This window comes from Grampus griseus (assembly GCF_964374135.1).
Source record: "Grampus griseus genome assembly, chromosome: 15".
Classification (NCBI taxonomy): Eukaryota; Metazoa; Chordata; class Mammalia; order Artiodactyla; family Delphinidae; genus Grampus; species Grampus griseus.
Genome location: NC_139009.1, coordinates 59,407,731 through 59,420,175, shown reverse-complemented (window position 1 = coordinate 59,420,175; position 12,445 = coordinate 59,407,731). Strand labels below are relative to the sequence as shown.

The 12,445-nt window shown below is 46.3% G+C and overlaps 1 pseudogene across 1 annotated transcript; it reads left to right on the top strand.

The window, feature by feature from the left end:
* Positions 1 to 805: 805 nt before the first annotated feature.
* Positions 806 to 12,155, top strand: LOC309834120 (hypoxanthine-guanine phosphoribosyltransferase-like; annotated as a pseudogene). The gene is made up of 2 exons: positions 806 to 965; positions 11,546 to 12,155. The product of its transcript is annotated as a hypoxanthine-guanine phosphoribosyltransferase-like (transcript).
* The last annotated feature ends 290 nt before the right edge of the window (positions 12,156 to 12,445 follow it).

Below are 12,445 nucleotides of genomic sequence, written 5' to 3'. Positions count from 1 at the left end.
TAGATGCTATCTTAGCTCCCATTATATAGAAGGGAACTGAGGCACAGGGAGGTTAGGTAACTTGCCCAAAGATACACAGCATGAGGAAACCAAGATTGCAGCTCCAGCACTGTCCTGTGTTTCTGACATCTGCACCAACACCTGCTGTACATCCTTCTACGTGCACTACGTGTTCCCTGCCTTTCCAAATGCAGCATGAGGCTCATAAAGTAAGCATTTATTCGTGGTTTTGATTAAAGTGTTCATCACCACAATAGCACTAATACAGCCCCGGGTTCAGAGGCTGCTGAGAGGTGGGCCTCAGCTGCCAGGTCATTTGGGGTTCTCGAGTCTACTTTTTGAAGACTTTACCCAGTGAGGGATGGAAAGTTATGGAAGAATTTTAAGCAGGGGAGTGCCATGGTCCGATTTAAGTTTTAGAAACGGATTTAGGTCTTCTCCAAGGGTGATGGACATGGAGACTTAGCAATGACTGTGAATCCGGAGCCCCTCCCTACAGGTGTGTTCTCCTGGCCTGGCTTCTGGGCACAGGTTTGAGGGGGTGGTCTGTGAGTGAGAAGCATGGGGAACCCAGGTGAGTTGTGGTCAGATATCTTCTCTCTCGTTCTCTGCTCTCTGCCCTCAATGCCTCCCAAGGTGACTGTGTCCTGTCAGAGTGCTCCAGAAGACAGCATCACCTGTCTGCCCTTGCCTCTGGCCTTTGCCCTTACTCCATCTTGTTTCACTGGAAGAAGGACTAGGTGCTCGGTGAGTGGGGCCTGGGGACTCTGGTGACGTTCTGCTCAATGGAGATGCAACATTCGACATGTGCATTGCCCTGGTGCCGCTGACTGGGGGGGCAGGGGGCGGGGGCTATGCCTGCTGGATGGAGCAGACCCAGCTGGCAATGGGTACCCTGGTGAGCGCCTTACCTCCTAGTCCTGCGGGCACCCCACCCAGCCCTTTCCGAGAGTGCGGAGCCCCAGGCAAATCATCCTGCTGGTTTTTCTAATCTTGGGATGGGAACTAGGTTGGGGGACCCTTCAGAACAGGTCAGTCCAGGGCTCAGCAGACAAGGAGGGAACCACACTCTGGAGGGGAAGTCTGATCAGGTCTCCCCACTCCTTCCTCAAAGCACTGCCAAGGCATGGTCCTCCCCTGGGGTGCCTTGGGACACAGCTTTTCTTTCTCGGCGCTTCTCTGCTTTGGCAGCTGTCTGCTCCCCTGCAGCTCTGGGGAAGCCCACTGGGGAAGATCTGGCCCTTGTGCTTAAGCATCTTAGCAGCTGCCGTTCTCCTGCTGGCTTCATCTGGCGATGTGGAGGAAGAGGAAGGAAGGGGTGCTGAGAAAGGGGAAGATTGTGAGCAGGGAGATGCTGCTGAACTCAAGAAAGACCCGGCAGCAGCTGGGGCTGAATTTGGAGCAAAGGGTCTTTTGTAGGTTTCCTTGAGAGGTTGATTCTTCTCCCCATCCAGAGTGTAGAGCCCCAGTTGGGGGTGGGTGGGAACCGTCTGATCTGAGCTCTATAGTCAAGTGCTTGTGCTCTCCTGGGGGATATACACTCCCTACATCTGGGTCCATACTGCCCCCAGCATAGCCACAGCAATACTCTGCTGGCCCCGGCCTGCAGGGGCCCCCAGTGGCAGAGGGCTAGATGAGATGACCCATAGGTCCTTTCTGGAATGATCATCTTCTTTCTTCTTTCTCTTTCTCATTTTGTTTGCAGCATGAATTTGAAACAAATGAGGCCTCCAAGAAAGAGGAGGAGGTGTCCTGATTCGGCAGAAAAATTTGAGTCACAGATTGGTGAGAAGCTCATAGCAACCTTCAGAGAAATTTCATGCCCTTGAAGGTTTCTGCAAGAACCCTTTTACCCCTTTCTTGTCCTTAACCTCCACTCTGCTAGACCCGCCCCATGGCGAGCATGAAAATGAGCCTGTCAGATCTCCAACTCCGGGGAGTGTAATTGATGGAGGTCCTCAGCTGCTGCGCTCTGAAATCCATCACCTCCTGGGTGTTGAGGCCACACTTCTGACAGTGTTCTCACAGTCAAAGGCAGAGTGCAGTGGGGACACTAAGGCAGGATACCAAGGGGATGCCTGGGGGATGTAAGACTCCTTTGATGGGTCACTGGCTCCAGTACTCCCCATTGGCCTTGCCAAAAACTCCTTGGATGACGATCACACTGGGATGATTCCACCCAACCTCCTCTCTTCTCTACTTCACTGGGGTCTGACGGCTCCCCAGCCTCTTCTAGCCCTTCCAGATTTCCCCCACAGGCATTTCCCCTAATACATTTATTGCATGCTTCATTCTGTATTGACATTTACTTCTCGGAGGACTCAGACTAACACACTCCCTTTGGTTAAGAATGGGAACCCCCTTTTGGCCTCTTCCTTTCCGGGTGCCCATCCAGATCCCCACCTTCATTGAGCTGTTGGCAGTGAGGGGTGACAGGGATCAGGGGAGGCCTTTGAGGTGCTTGGTACCCCAGAGCAGAGGCCCGCCCTCTTTCACCTCCTTAACCAGGCGGCTGGTCTGTGGTGGCCGTGGCCCTGGATGGCCTCAGCAGTGTATGAAGGACGTGGATGTCTGTCTGCACACACTGTCCGCCTCATTCCCTGCCCTTTGACCTCAGTCATTCTCCCAAACTGCCTCCTTTGGGTGGTAGGTAAATGAGACAGGCAGGAGCTGTCAACGGTGTCTGTACCCCTTCCGCAGGCCTTCCTTCTCCACTGTCAGCCTCCCTTTTGGTGGCCTCACAGGAGAGATGGGGTTCAAATAGCCTCTAAATTTAGGAAAGCAGAGAACTGCAAAGGATAAAACATTGGCCACAAGAATAAAAGCCCGGATAGGTAACGGGGAGCCTTCACTAGGTTCCTTTATTTACTTATTTTAATTTTTAACACATTTATTGAATGTCTACTGTGGTAGACACTGCTAGTCATTTTTATGAATCTCCACAGTGAAGCCTGACAGGTCGTGCAGGTAGGTACTATTGATTATTAACCCTGTCCGGCTGGGATGATTTGCTCTGAGGTCATAAAGCTGGGAAAGAGTGGAGCCAAGATCTGAACAAAGGTTGTCTGACTTCAGAGCTGGTTATTCATTTAACATATTTATTGGAATGGCTTATATTGTTCTAAGCACTTGAGATGCAACAGAAAGCAAAACAGGTGAAGATCCTTGACCCCATGGAGCTTATAGTCGAAGCCGTATTATGCTTCCCCAACTGTCTTTGCCAGGAAAATCGTTGATTTCAGACGCAGGCTGGGTTTGAACTCTTGCGCTGTCACATATTATCTGTTATCCTGGGCAAACCACTGTGACTCTTTTCTCCAGTTTCCTTACCCATTTAAAGGGGGCTAAGCGGGTCCAGCTAAGAGAGGTTGTTTTGGATAGATGAGGCCATGTAATAATTTGTGGTAGGCTCTAGATGCAAAAGAGGACACACCCTAAACAGTACATAGGACTGAAAGGTGACTTTCATGACAAAGTACACCTGGGGCACAGGGCTGGAAGTGGGGGTAGGGCACATGTCAGACTGTCGTGTGGTGGCAGTAGTGGTGAGGGCCTTGGCCACGCCAGGGGCCGGGCTGGCCACACGGAATACTTCCTGCCACTGCTGCCTGGTGGTCGCCTAGCTGGTGTGTCCCCATGGATGCTATCATCTCTTTCATTTCTCCCCGAGGCTTCCTCTGCTGTCTTGACAGGCATCTTGGAAGGACCTTCACTTTCTAGCTTGGCTAAGATATATTTAAAACCCTTGATAATACTGACTATGTTAATTTGAGCAGTTTGACTCTGATGTGCCTTTCTTCATGTAGATTTCTTCATGTTTCTTTTGCTTGGGGTTTGTTGAACTTGGATCTGCAGGTTATAGTTTTCTTTAAGTTTGGAAAGGTCTCAGCTATTTTTCTTCAAAAAATTTTCTGTCCCTTCTCTCCTCAGGAAATCCAATTGGCTGCTTAAAGTCCGATAACTACTGATGCCCTTTTCATTTCTTAAAGTCTCTTTTCTCTCTGTATTTCATTTGCGATTCCGTTGCTATGCCTTCAGGTTTACTAATCTTTTCTTCTGCAATGTCCCATCTTTTGTTAATCTCATCCCATGTCTTTTTTTTTTTTTTTTTAGATCTTAGACATTAGTGTTTTCATCTCTAGGAGTTTGATTTGGGTCTTCTTTAAAAACTTCCATGCCTCTACTTCTTTTTTTCTTTTTTCTTTTGGCCATGCTATGTGGCTTGTGGGATCTTAGTTCCCTGACCAGGGATGTAACCTGGGTGTGCCCCCTGCAGTGGAAGCGCAGTGTCCTAACCACTGGACCACCAGGTAATTCCCTCTACTTCATTTTTTAAACATATGGAATACAGTTATATGTCTGTTTTAATGTCTTTCTCTGCTAATTCTAAGGGCTATATCAACTCTGGGTTGATTTCAGGGGACTGATTATTCTCATTATGGGTCTGTTTTTTCTTCCTCTCTGCACACCTGGTAATTTTGTGGGTTTTTTTGCGGTACGCGGGCCTCTCGCCATCGCGGCCTCTCCTGCCGCGGAGCACAGGCTCCGGACGCGCAGGCTCAGTGGCCATGGCTCACGGGCCCAGCCGCTCTGCGGCACGTGGGATCCTCCCGTACTGGGGCACGAACCCACGTCCCCTGCATCGGCAGGCGGACTCTCAACCGCTGTGCCACCAGGGAAGCCCCCTGGTAATTTTTGATTAGATTCCGGATATTATGAATTTTTCCTTTTCGGACACTGGATAGTTTTGCATATTTGTGAATCTTCTTTACTTTATTCTGGGGGTGCAGTAAGGTTACTGGGTAACAGGTCCTTTCAGATTTAGCTCTTACGGATTGTGAGGCAGGTCCAGAGAAGTGCCCAGTCTAGGGCTAGGAATCCTCTACAGCTGAGACAAGGCCTTCCTGAGAACTCTACCCCGGGCCCCGTGAATTACAGTTTTTCCATCTGGCTGATGGAAACAGGCACTATTCCAGGCTTTGTGTGAACGCCCACACTACTCCTTCTAATTCTCTTGCGCGGTCCTCTCCCTGGCCTCGTGTGCTTCTCTCACACACATGCATGATTAGTCCTCTTCTGGAAGCTGCAGGGGGCCCTCTTTAGGTCTCAGGAGCTCTGTATCTGAGCAGCTGTCTTCTCTTGGGTGCTCTGTCCTATGTACTCTGGCTGCCTCAGTCTCCCCGGACTCTCAGCTCTGTCTCTTCAACCCAGGGAGTCTGCCTGGCTCTGCCTGTTCTTCCTCCCTGTGCTGTGGAAACTCTCAAGAGAGTAGACTGGGGCGATCTTAGGGCTCACTTCACTTGTTTCCTTCATCTCACACATCACATCCTTCATTGCCTGATGTCCAGTGTTTTAAAGACCATTGTTTCCTGAATGTTCTCCGCCCCTCTCCCCGCCTCCACCAGGCGGGAGAGTAAACATTATCTCTGTTACCCTGTCTTGGCCAGCAGTAGAAGACTTCATTCAACCACTTTAGTTTTGAACTGGGCCAAGCCAAATTCCTGGATGGCTAAAGGCACCATTAGAAGATCCCGGTCCATCTCAGTGGATTTGGGCCCAGCCCCTGTTCCCAGGGTCACACAGTAAAGGCATCGTCCTGTGCAACCAGCTAGGTGTGGTTGGTATCACAGATATGTGATAGGTCTGGTTCATGGTCCCACAATGGAGACCTTAAGGATACACCCAGGGCCAACACTGGCAGGAAACCATCTCTCTGCTTAATAATGGGGCATCTTCTTGGTCTTGGTGAGGGGTTCCCAGAACATGGGCTTCTGGATAGAGTTGCTTCCTAGTTTCTATGTCCTCTATCAAGACATGTTTGCCCCAGGGCTCAGGTATCACTGTCAGAAGACAATAAACACTTGGCCCCAGGAGCTCTGGAACACTTATTGGCCCAGAAAATTCTTTGGTTCCAGCCAGGAGGGTTCAGGATATGAGCAGCTTCAGGGCTGTGAAGCCCAGGGGACACCTGGAGGCCAGGCTAGGCCATGGCTGGTGTACACATGCTGGGTTCCTGGTTCAGTCAGCACTCAATGCCCTGCCCATGAGGGGCTGTCAAATTGCACTCGCAGTTTTTTTTTAAAAAAAGAAATCCATAACTTGAATCTAATCATGAGGAAACAATCTGACACACCCAGAATTGGGGGCATTCTATAAGCGACTGGCCTGGACTTCCTACAATGTCAATGGCATGAAAGATAAAAAGAGGTGTGTGTGAGTGACTGTGGAGGTGGTGAGGCTGTTGTAGGTTACAGGAAACTACAGAGCCATGACAGTCAAACACAATGTACCAATCTTAATTGGATCTTAGAGTCGGGAAACCCCCCCAGCTACAAGGGACTGTTTTTTAAGAGGACATTTATGTACAGCTTAGATATTGCAGCCATGTTAAATTCCTTGGGTGTGGCAATGATATTATGATTATGTAGAGAATGTCCTTGTTTTTAGGATATAAATGCTGAAATATTAAATACTACTAGAAAGCTGCAATTTACTTTCAGATGGTTCAGCAAGGAGAAAATATACATACATACATACATACATATGTGTACATATCTGCAATTGCAAGTGCAAAAGGCCGAGGAAGAAACAGGTCTGGCATATTTCCAAACATAAAGAGGCCCGGGGGAATGAATGGGGAGAGATGAGAATGCAGAGACAGACAGGTGCCAGATCTTGAAGGGTTTTGTTAAAGATTTTTTATTTTCTTTTAAGGATAATGAGAATCAAGGAAGAATCCCTTTGAAGCAAGGGACTTGGTCAGATTTATGTTTTTTTTTGTTGTTTTTTTTGCGGTACGCAGGCCTCTCATTGTTGTGGCCTCTCCCGTTGCGGAGCACAGGCTCCGGACGCGCAGGCTCAGCGGCCGTGGCTCACGGGCCCAGCCGCTCCGCGGCATGTGGGATCCTCCCGGACCGGGGCACGAACCCGTGTCCCCTGCATCAGCAGGCAGACTCCCAACCACCGCACCACAAGGGAAGCCCCCAGATTTATGTTTTAAAATCCCATGATGCAGCTTATTTCTTCCCATATACCCGGCAAATGTCCCCAGGCCCCTGGAGTTGCCACACCCATGGAAAGGATTTTTATTCCTTGTAGCATGTAGCTGTTCCCCCACCCATCTCTCTGGTAGCCAAACATGGGGCCTTTGTGGTCCCTGTGGTTCTTGTCCCTGGGAAAGTACCCAAGAATCAGGGGGTTTCCCTGTCAGTCACTGTCTCCTGAGAAGGGGACCATACGTCACACCAAGAAAAGGGAACCCTGCCCATATCAGGCAGTTATGGTTGTGGAGGCAGCCAGGTCTCCTGTGGCCAGGGAAGAGGAATGGTTCATTCTGGAATTTACAGAGAGAACTTACAACAAGCAATAGCACTTTCTTGGTGGAAATTGGTATAAATGGACAAATAAGTTCTTGGAATAGAGGATCTCCAAGAGGAACAGGGACTCGTTTCTACCATTTTATACTGAGTTTTTGCATCTTTTCCCCACTCTGAGTCTCCCTGATGGCATTTGACAGTACCCCTGACATTCTGTCCCAAACCTACATCGGAATCTCCTCCTCTCCTTCCTGTAGAGCAAGCTTGGAAAAAACCACATAATTGGATAGATTGGGACCATAGTTGGAAAATACTACTTGTCCCTTAGTGATGTGCTGGCATTTGGACCTTATTGGCTCTCAAGAGCCTATCGTGTGCATATCTTCCCAACTCTGCATTCAGTGACATCATGATGGTAACTTGAAATTGGCTAATATAGGGATGTTTACACAACGGTAATTAGCAAATATTACAAAAGAGGGTTTCCCTCTAGACCCAGAGGACCAGCTGTTAAACATCTATGAGCACATCCCTGCATATTCCATTTACTTGAAATTCTCTTCTACCTTTCTTTTCCCCCATACTGAGGTTTCTCAGCACTTTCTTTTTCTCCTGGACTAGTGAACTTAACCTTGAGAATAGGTTTAACCTTGAGGATGGTGCTCATAAAAAAGATCTTGTAAACTTAAGGAGAAAATATTCCCTCCCGTAAAACTAGAGGAAAGCGGACCTATTGAAAGTGAGTTCTGATAAAGAGGTATATTGAGAATACTCACAAAGAGCATTAGTTTTATTCTCCTGCCAGTGGGAAGACTTGTTGAAAGTGCATAATCCTGCTCTGTTTTCATATAACAAAGGAGTCTTTTAAGATGCCTGGACTTCAGAGATTGTTATGTACTGTGAAGTGTAGCCTTTAACCCTTAAAAGTCCATAATTCTGATTGGTTGTCGCTCAATAGTTTGATGCCCTGATAACAATATTTACACTGATATATATATATTTTTTCTGAGTGTATAACTTGCAAGTTTTTAAGTTGGTCCAGAAAAGAGCCTTTGGTATTTCCTTGCCTACCTCCATGCATGCTAAATTCCTTATTCAAAGGGTCTGAGAGCATATGAAATTTACAGGATCACTTTGGATCATAGGGCTACTACAGTATGTGGTCTCAGGGCTGCCTGTCCATTTCCTTGTCTTTGATGAATTTCCTCTTTCATTCTCCTCTATGCTATTGTAAATACTCGGTCTGCCTTTCAGTTCCCCATATGCAGTTCCAAGCAGATAACTCTTTCTTAGTTCCAGCAAATGATCTTTTCCTCCTACTTCATCAAACAACCATAAAAGAGTGAGAGATAAATAGTCACAGAGAACCTTACAGACGGTTTTCTAGGAGCTGACTAGCTAACCAAACCCACTTCCACCCAACCGAAATGAAAAGAACAAAATGAATAAAAGTAGCCAAAAGTCACACCAGCAGCGCTGAGACAAGTAATGCCAAGAACTTTGAAAAATGGTATCTGGAGGCAACTATCTGGACTCTAAAATTGAATGAGATTATATAACCCAACATGATTCTACTGGAGAGTGATGGTAGGGCAAAAGGAAGCCACACAACATTCTGAAAAATTTTATTAATCCTTCCACACACTATAGCAAACCCATTATCCAGTCCTGTTAATTCTGTTCCTAGATATATCTGGAATTCTCTCAATTTCTTTGTATATCCATATTTTTAATATAAAGGAAAGTTACTCATGTGGATTATTTTTGTGCATATGATTATTGAACTCTCTTGTCAATGTAGATAAATCTTCCAGATGCTTCTTTCATATTTCATAGGTAAAAAAAATGTCATATGCAAATAATAACTTTGTCTTCTCTTAAAAAATAGTTGGGACTTACCTTAAAACTGAAAAATGTTGACTGACAGATATAAAGGAAATAGAGAAACTTCATGTGCATCTAGGTATGAAGACTATTTTTTTTTTTTTTTTTTGCGGTACGCGGGCCTCTCACTGTTGTGGCCTCTCCTGTTGCAGAGCACAGGCTCCGGATGCGCAGGCTCAGCGGCCATGGCTCACGGGCCCAGCCGCTCCGCGGCATGTGGGATCTTCCCGGATCGGGGCACGAACCCGTGTCCCCTGCATCAGCAGGCGGACTCTCAACCACTGCGCCACCAGGGAAGCCCTGTAGACTATTTTTAAGGACACCAAATCTTCCCAAATTATTTTACAGCTTTACTAAAATTACTGAATTTACTAAAATTGAGCTTTACTTACACTCTTTTATTTATTTATTTATTTTTGGCTGCATTGAGTCCTTGTTGCTGCACGCGGGCTTTCTCTAGTTGTGGCGAGCGGGGGCTACTCTTCGTTGCAGTATGTGGGCTTCTCATTGCGGTGGTTTCTCTTGTTGTGGAACACGGGCTCTATACACACGGGCTTCAGTAGCTGTGGCACGCAGCCTCAGTAGTGGTGGCTCACGGGTTTAGCTGCCCCGCAGCATGCAGGATCTTCCCCGACCAGAGATCAAACCTGTGTCCCCTGCACTGGCAGGCGGATTCTTAACCACTGTGCCACCGTGGAAGTCTACACTTTTTTTTTTTTTACTTACACTCTTAATAGGACTCTGTTTTTGTAACTTGCCAAAAGTTAATTTGAAAGAACAAGTTAAGGATGGCTAAGAAAATTTTAATTAATAAAAAGTTTAAAAAAGGGGACCTGTCATATTTTAAGATATTTTGTAAAGCAGTTATTAGTTTGGTAATATTGACAGAATTCAAAGATGACTGAAACAAAATAGACTCTTAACAGACGCCAGAATAAAACACTTTATAAATGTCAAACAAAGGAAACATCTGAAATTAATGCGGAAGGTACAGATTATTCAACAGAATGGTGCTGAAATTCTCTGCTTAGCATGGACACCTGTGAAGGGGCTGATGAGTCTTTGTGAGATTAAACCGGGAAGGTGGCAAGACTTCAGAGCAAACTAGAACTTGGAAATCTGAGGAAACTGCAGTCTCTCTGAATCTTCCTTTCATGGCTTTAGGCCGGGGTTTCTCAGAGTGAGAAGTGTCATCCATCATGTAAGCATAAAAGAAAAGCAGTAACGGAAACCTCTGATATAAACAATGTTAAACAGCTTTTCTATTTTTTTGTGCTGCACGGCTTGTGGGATACTAGTTCTCCGACCAGGGATCAAACTCAGGCCGTCGGCAGTGAAAGCACGGAGTCCTACCCACTGGACCACCAGGGAATTCCCTAAACAGCTTTTCTTAGCGTAAGATGTCTCAGAATCTTTAATATGCTCACAGTTACCATGAATCTCTAAGAAGGCACACAGCATGGAATATTTACCAAACTTATTTAATCTTGGAACCCTTTTTGGGCAGAGCATATTTCTGGACTAGTGTCCCATGCAACACACTTTGGGAAAACGGTGTCAGTCAATAGGAAAGGAGCTATCTTGGTGGATCTGTCACTCAGGGTTCTTGATTGGAATTACAAGCCCATGTCGGCATAGTTTAAGCATAAAAAGAATTTATTGGGAAGGGAACCCCTTGCTCTCAGACTCAAGGGGAAGACTTGGAAAATGGGGCAGGATCAGGGAAGGTTGGCCATCAGAGAAGACTCCGGAGATGTCCCTTGAAGAACCTCCGATATCTCCGAGACTGTGCATTACTGTCTCAGTCACGCAGCGGTGGCATCTGATTCACTCTGGTGAGAAGTTCTGGGCGTGTTTTTGATTTTCTGGGCACGTGTTCTGTGTTCCATGTGTGTGACCGACAGGCGGTAGGCCACTCAAGGCCCCGTGCACACACCTGCAACCCTAGGGCACTTAGGCTACAGAGTCTTGAGGTTTGTTTTTTGGCCACAAGGTGGCTCACATCTCTTTTCCATTTCTGGTTCAAGACTCTTAACTCTGGACCAATGCTGCCAGACATTTTCACTCAACAATCAGCCTGCACTCCAGCACGCCAGCCAGCTCCGTTGTGGCGACCCGCAGCCCCAGTGTCTTGGGACTGGACATACCAACATGACCAATACGCGGTCCTACACAAACAGCCTTAGAGCATCTCTATGAAGGCACCTCATGGGTTGATTATAACAATCTCAGACTTCTAGAAGTTTGGGCTTTTAAGGAATCACTTAGCTTTTTTTGGTGATTTTTTTTCCCTACTGTTAGATGAGAGGAACTATTTGGATTTGAGGTTAGTGATAATGAACCAGGTTATGACCTAGATTCATTTTGTATACCTAATCATTATGCTGAGGATTTGGAAAAGGTGTTTATTCCTCATGGACTAATTATGGACAGGACTGAATGGCTTGCTTGAGCTGTAATGAAGGAAATGGGAGGACATCACATCGTGGCCCTCTGTGTGCTCAAGGGGGGCTATAAATTCTTTGTTGACCTGCTGGATTACATCAAAGCCCTGAACAGAAATAGTGATAGATCCATTCCTGTGACTGTAGACTTTATCAGACTGAAAAGCTACTGTAGTGACCAGCCAACAGGCGACATAAAAGTAATTGATGGAGATGATCTCTTAACTTTCACTGGAAAAGATGTCTTGATTGTTGAAGATATAATTGACACTGGCAAAACAATGCAAACCTTGCTTTCCTTGGTCAAGCAGCGTAATCCAAAGATGGTCAAGGTTGCAAACTTGCTGGTGAAAAGGACCCCTCGAAGTGTTGGATATAGGCTGACTTTGTTGGATTTGAAATTCCAGACAAGCTTGTTGTAGGATATGCTCTTGACTATAATGAATACTTCAGGGATTTGAATCATGTTTTTGTCATTAGTGAAACTGGAAAAGCAAAATACGAAGCCTAAGATGAGAGTTCAAGTTTGGAAACGTCTGGAGTCCCACTGAAATCACCAGTAAAGTTGTCAAATGTTCTAGGTCTGTGGCCAGCTGCTTAGTAGAGCTTATTGCATGTACTTTCTAAGAATTTTATCTGTTTTGTATTTTAGCAATGTCAGTTGTTGCATTCCAGAACTCTTTATTTGCTCTATGAGCCTAGTCATAGGCTCAGTTCCCTTTGGGTGGATTGTTGTTGTGTGTTTTCTTAGCACATGACAATGGTTTAATATGCTTAATATTTCAAGCATGCTTACAAATG